The following is a 6,885-nucleotide window of genomic DNA, read 5'->3' as shown; positions in this document are numbered from 1 at the left end:
AAAAATGACATTGATAGTTTGATAGGAATAGTATTGAATCTGTAGATTAGTTTGGCAGTATGGATATTTTAATAATATTAACTCTTCTTACCCATGAGCATGGAATATTTTTCCATTTGCTCAGATTCTCTTATTTCTTTCAGTAGTGTTCTATAGTTCTTGCAGAGATCTTTCATATCCTTGGTTAGACATATCTGTAGGCATTTTATTTTTGTGGCTATCATAAATGGGGTTGTGTTCTTGATTTGGCCCTTAGCTTGAACATTATTTATGTGTAGAAATGCTATTAATTTTTGTATGTTGATTTTGTATTCTGAAACTTCATTGAAATTGTTTATCAGTTCCCAGAGCCCTTTGGCAGAGACTTTAGGGCTTTCTAGGTATAGAATCATATAATCAATGGAGAGAATATAGCTTCTTCTTTTCCTTTGGATGCACTTTATTTCTTTTTCTTGGCTGATTGCTCTGGCAAGGACTACTAGTACAATGTTGAAGAGTAGTGGTGAGTGGGCACCCTTGTCTTGTTCCAGTTCCAAAGGGGAATGCTTCTAACTTTTGTCCATTCAGTATGATGTTGGCTATGAGTTTGTCATGGATGGCTCTTATTATTTTGAAGTATGTTCCTTCAATGCCTAGTTTGTTGAGGGTTTTTATCATGAAGGAATGCTGGACTTTATTGAAGGCCTTTTTTACCTCTACTGAGATAGTCATATAGTTTTTGTTTCTAATTCTCTTTATGTGGTGGATCACATGTGTTGATTTGCATTATGTTGAACCAAACTTCTATGTCAGCAATGAAGCCTACTTGATCATGGTGAATTAACTTTGTGATGTGCTGCTGGACTCAGTTTGTTAGCATTTTGTTGCAGATATTTGCATCTATGTCCATCAGGGATATTGGCCTATAACTTTATTTTTTATTGTCTGCCAGTTTTTGGTATCAGGGTGATGCTGGCTTTGTAAAATGTGTTAGGGAGAATTCTCTCCTCCTTGATTTTTTTGGAATAGTTTCAGTAGAATTGGTACCAGCTTTTATTTGTACATATGGTAGAATAAGGCTGTGAATTTATCTGGTCTAGGGCTTTTTTGGTTGGTAGTTTTTTATTACTGATTCAATTTTGGAACTCATTGTTGGTCTGTTCAGGGTTTTAGAACTAATGTCATATATATGTGTGTGTATATATATTTGCCTAACTATCTTTCTCAACTTGTATAATCCTTGAGTCTTATCCATTTTTTTGCATCCTATGTATAACACCTAAGGATAGTCCCTGAACATACTAGATATTTAATAAATGTGACTGAATTAAAAAGTACAGAGCATTTTACTACATCTCCTTGGTGGCTGTGTTTCTCCCGGCTAGCAAGCTATAATAAGAATCTATTTATACAATTTAATATTCTTTCATTTCCAGTCTTCTAATGGTCTATCATTTTCATTCTTTTTTTCCTGAATTATATGAACTACATCACTGTCACAGCATATCTCCCTAATCAGAAAATCAGATATCTTACAATACGCCCTATTGAAGAAAACCTCAATACCAGGAAGGAATTTTAAATGACCCCTAGCTACTATAACTCTTGCTCCAAAGTCCATTTGTAACCCATGTAAATATTGTCTATCAAATCGTTAAGGAGTAAAGATCTGAGCTATTTTGAACAGGGGTAATCTTACAAAGGAAGTATTGCAGTATCCATTTCCTTACATATTATTTTCAGCATTAATTGAATTTAAAAGTGTTTATTCTTCTCTCCAAAAAGTAATACAAAAAAATACCTCCTATTTTCCCAATATGGTCAGAGCACTAAGGCAACTAACTAGGTAGGCAGGAGAACATAGAGGGAACAGAGTGGAGAGCAAAGGAAAGCCACAGGCCACCAAAATATGAAGAGAAGCAATTTCTTGGTAGTTGGTAAACAGCAGGTTTTAGGATTTGGCAGATTATAAAAAGCTACTTCTTTTAAATGCAATTGATTAAAAAATGTATTTAAAGTAGACTTCATACAAACTTATGAGCCAAGACTAAGTATTTTCCCAAATAACAATAAAAGCTAGGTTTAAGTAATTAATACTCTATCAAAGGAAAAAGTAGAGTATGACAAATAGAAAAATATACTCAGAATAAAAAAAAGGAATATAAATCAGGATTATTCAAGGCTTTTTCCAATCCTAAATTTCGAATTAGAAATTTATAACAGATTACCCTGGGTAGACTGCATAGTCTGCTAAATATATTTATGCCCATAGGAACTACATAGTTTGAGTTCAAGGCACTCTCAAGTTAATGTGTTTGTATTACTGCGAGAAGAATTCCTCTGTTAGCTTGTGTTTGCTTATCTTCAACAAGTTTTGTTCTTGGTTTACATACTCACTATAGAAGATACAGAACGAGCCATAATGTGAAAATATAGATGATATTGTTTTGCTCTTTGTCTCTACCCAAATCTCATCTTGAATTGTAATCCCCACATTTCAAGGGAGGGATCTGTAATACCCATGTGTCAAAGGAGGGAGGTGATTGGATCATAGGGATGATTTCCCCCATGCTGTTCTCATGATAGTGAGTGGGTTCTCATGAGATCTGATGGTTTTATAGGCATCTGTCATATCCCCTGCTTGCACTTCTCTCTCCTGCTGCCTTAAGAAGAAAGTTTCTGCTTCCCCTTCTGCCATGATTGTAAGTTTCTGGAGGCCTCCCCAGTCATGTGTAACTGTGAGTCAATTAAACCCCTTTCTTTTATAGATTGCCTAGTCTTGGGTATTTCTTTATAGCAGTGTGAAAATGGACTAGTAAAAGGAATTAGTACTGCAGATGGTGGGGCACTGCTGGAAAGATACTTGAAAGTGTGGAAGCAACTTTGGAACTGGGTAATGGGCAGAAGTTGAAACAGTTTGCAGAGCTCAGAAGAAGACAGGAATAAGTGGGGCAGTTTTGAACTTCCTAGAGACTTGTTGAATGGTTTTGACCAAAATGCTGATAGTGATGTGAACAATGAAGTCCAGGCTGAGGTGGTCTCAGACGGAGATGAGGAACTTATTGGGAACTGGAGTAAAGGTCACTCATGCTATGCTTTAGCAAAGAGACTGGTGGCATTTTGCCCCTGCTGTAGAGATCTGTGGAACTTTGAGAGAGATGATTTAAGGTATCTGGTAAAATGAAAACTGTTGAATTTGGGAGAGATGATTTAGGGTACCTGGTAAAAGAAATTTCTAAGCAGCAAATCATTCAATATGTGACCTGGACTATTTTGAAAGCATTCAGTTTTATGCATACCCAAATAAATGGTTTGAAATTGGAACTTTATATTGAAAAGGGAAGCAAAGAATAAAAGTTGGGGAAATTTGCAGCCTGACGATGTAATAGAAGAAAAATAACACATTTTCTGGGGAGAAATTCAAGCTGGTTGCAGAAATTTGCATAAGTAACAAGGAGCCAAATGTTAATCACCAAAACAATAGGGAAAATGTCTCCAGGGAATGTCAGAGAACTTGGTGGCAGCCCCTCCCATCACAGGCCCAGAGGCCTAGGAAGAAAATAGGTTTTGTGAGCCAGGACCCGGGCCCCCACTGCTCTGGGCACCTTGGACATGGTGCCCTGAGTCCAGCTGCTTCAGCTCCAGTCATGGCCAAAAGGGGCCAAGGTACAGCTTGGACCATTGCTTCAGAGGGTCCAAACCCCAATCCTTGGCAGCTTTCATGTGGTGTTGGGCCTGCAGTGCACAGAAGTCAAGAATTGAGGTTTGGGAACCTCTGTCTAGATTTCAGAGGATGTATGGAAATGCCAGGATGTTCAGGCAGAAGTCTGCTGCAGGGGTGAAGCCCTCATAGAGAACCTCTACTAAGGTGGTGCAAAGGGGAAAGTGGGGTTGGAGCCCCAACACAGAGTCCCCACTGGGGCAATTCCTAGTGGAGCTGTGAGAAGAGGGCCACCATCCTCCAGACCCCATAGTGGTAGATCCACTGACAGCTTGCACCATGCCCCTGTAAAAGCCGCAGACACTCAATGCCAGCCTGTGAAGGAGCTGCCCAAGGCTGTGAGAGCCCACCCCTTGTATCAGCATGTCCTGGATGTGAGACATGGAATCAAAGGAGAATATTTTGGAGGTTTAATATTTAATGAGTGTCCCGCTGGATTTTAGACTTGCATGGGGCCTGTAGCTGCTTTATTTTGGCCAATCTCTCCCATTTGGAATGACAGCATTTATCCAATGCCTGTACCTCCATTGTATCTTGAAAGTAACTAACTTACTTTTAATTTTACAGGCTCCTAGATGGAAGGGAATTCACTTATTTCAGATGAGATTTTGGATGTGGACTTTTAAGTTAATGCTGGAATGAGTTAAGACTAGGGAACTGTAGGAAGGCATTATTGAAATGTGAAAAGACAGGAGATTTGGGACGGGCCAGGGGTGAAATGATATGGTGGGGCTCTGAAACCCTATCCCCACCCAAATCTCATCTCAGATTTTAATCCACATGTGTGGAGGAATAGAGGTGATTGAATCATGGGGGTGGTCTCCCCATGCTGTTCTTGTGACAGTGAGCGAGTTCTCATGAGATGTGGTGGTTTTATAAGTATCTGGCATTTCCCCTGCTTGCACTTCTCTCTCCTGTCACCTCATTCTTCACAATAAAGGTGCCTGATTCCCCATCTGCCATGATTGTAAGTTTTCTGAGGCCTCTACAGCCATGCAGAAGTGTGAGTCAATTAAACCTCTGTCCTTTGTAAATTATTCAACCTTTCATAGCAGTGTGAAAATGGGCTAATACAGTAGAAAAATACCACAAAATTAATAAAAGCATCAAACCAACCAAAACATATAGTTTAGAGACTTTGGGTGTAGCAACAGGCATGTTGACATGTGTTCTGAATGTGTCACTGCATACAGCATGTGGTTATTATTAATATGCATCCTCCTGAAACCATCAAATGGTTAATGTGGTTCATCAAACACAACAAAAACAGAAATTTCAAAACAGAAATTTGTAATGCTTCTACCAAGGAATTAAAATAAATAAGTATTTTCATGATTAAATGGGCAAACCCCAGGTGTTTTTCAAAAACAATGTTTCTAAAAGGATGTTTTGTACAACATTATCACATTAGAATAGTTTTCTCTGCTTAAAAACATCAAATCACCAAATACTTGGAAAATTATACTGAAATTGTCTGCAAATTGTTCCAGTTTTACATGTAGAGTCTAAGAAAATAGATCTAATTTCTCATTCAAAATGTTACCCCATGAAGAAAGTCTTTGCTGTCTTTCAAGTCTTCTTTTGTCTTATAAAAACAGTCCTACTTTCTTGAATTCTCTCATTATGTGGTTGAAAGCTTCTCATTTTGACACTCATCTGAAAACTCCAGTTAGTCATTTTTCCTCTTAAGTATTCTAATTATTTTCAGTGACTTTAATTATCATTTTTTGGCAAATGGCTACAAAATAACAAAAAAAGCACTTTTCTATTTTCCATAATTTTAATGATATGAATTTATTTCAAGAAATAAATAGAACTCTGAAGAAGCTCTAATTTAACATTTTTCTCTATGCCCTGATTCACTTCTACTGTTTTCTTAGCCCCATCTTGCATTGTGTTTTTTGTTTTACAGTCTAAGCACAGAGGTACATTTGGAGAAGCAGTTGGTTGAAACCTGGTAAGAAGTAAGTTGAAATATGTTGAACAATCCAGTCCCAGGACACTCTAGAATGCAACTTTTGTAGAATGCTGATGACCTTGTGAATTAACCGGAAGCATCAAAGAAAGAGGTTATATTGTGTACATTCAAAATTCGGAAGATAGAGCCATCTTCTATTGTGAAACAATGGCTTTTGTTCATCCGTGTCTGTGTTATAGTGGATTCTTAAGTTTGATGAGGTGAGACTATTTAATTTAATTCTGGGTACAGCACATTGGATCCTAATGAGCTGAGTTTTCCCTATTGCCTAATTCACTTCTTCTATAGCTAGGTGCATAGGAAGGCCACTAGAAATCCATTAGATTGGAAAGCTAAAAAACGGGTCCCATGTGACTGAAGAGAGAGAAAATACCTCACTTGTGGAGTTAGAACTAAGTTCCTGGCTCACTGAAGGAAAATAATAAAGAAACAGTAAGTATTTATTTACAATTTAATTTTTTGACCCAAACTTTAGGTGTTTTTATTAAAACTGAAAAAATATCCATATGAATAAAATGCCAGTTCTGTCCATTTGTCTATCATTGCACCAAAAAAAGTTTATGTAGATTTTCACCAAATTTGGAGGTTAGTTTTAGAGTGACTTAATTTAAAATATAGCCTGTACAACATATTCAATATTTACATGGGGTTGCAGAATAGCACATTTTGCACAGCCCATGCATGGCACAGAGTAAGCTCTCACTTTCTAGTCACTAAGTGCTAGCTCTTTCATCATCATTATCTACACCATACCTACGGTTTACAAATTCAACTTGGATTTTTGACTGTTTTACTAACCACACAACCTCCTCCACTGTCTTTTGAAGCTTTTCTGTTGGAGCAAAATCTGTGAGTAAAACCTTACTCAGATTTTATGAAGTAATTGTCACTTTCACTTATATTTTCTGGGTAAGGAAGTGGTGTCAGGGCAGGGTTAGTTTGAAAAGAAGTAGAGGAAACAACATTCTCTCAAATCTTACTGCTCATATTCTAGCATCCTCACAGCCACACATGCATGCACTAAGAACTTTGTCAGAAAACAAAAATCTGATTTTGGTTTATTTCTTCCTCTCATGTTGTGAAAAACAAATCGATTACCCAGATCTGCAGCAAAATGATTGCAAAATTGTTATTCATATACATTATCTTCCATCTCATAGTGAACTTGAGTCAGAAGCATGAGGCAACATAAATGTTGCTAATGAAA

The sequence above is a fragment of the Pongo pygmaeus genome, chromosome 5 (assembly GCF_028885625.2).
Source record: "Pongo pygmaeus isolate AG05252 chromosome 5, NHGRI_mPonPyg2-v2.0_pri, whole genome shotgun sequence".
Classification (NCBI taxonomy): Eukaryota; Metazoa; Chordata; class Mammalia; order Primates; family Hominidae; genus Pongo; species Pongo pygmaeus.
The sequence above is the reverse complement of the archived record's forward strand: the minus strand, read 5'-3'. Positions refer to the sequence as shown.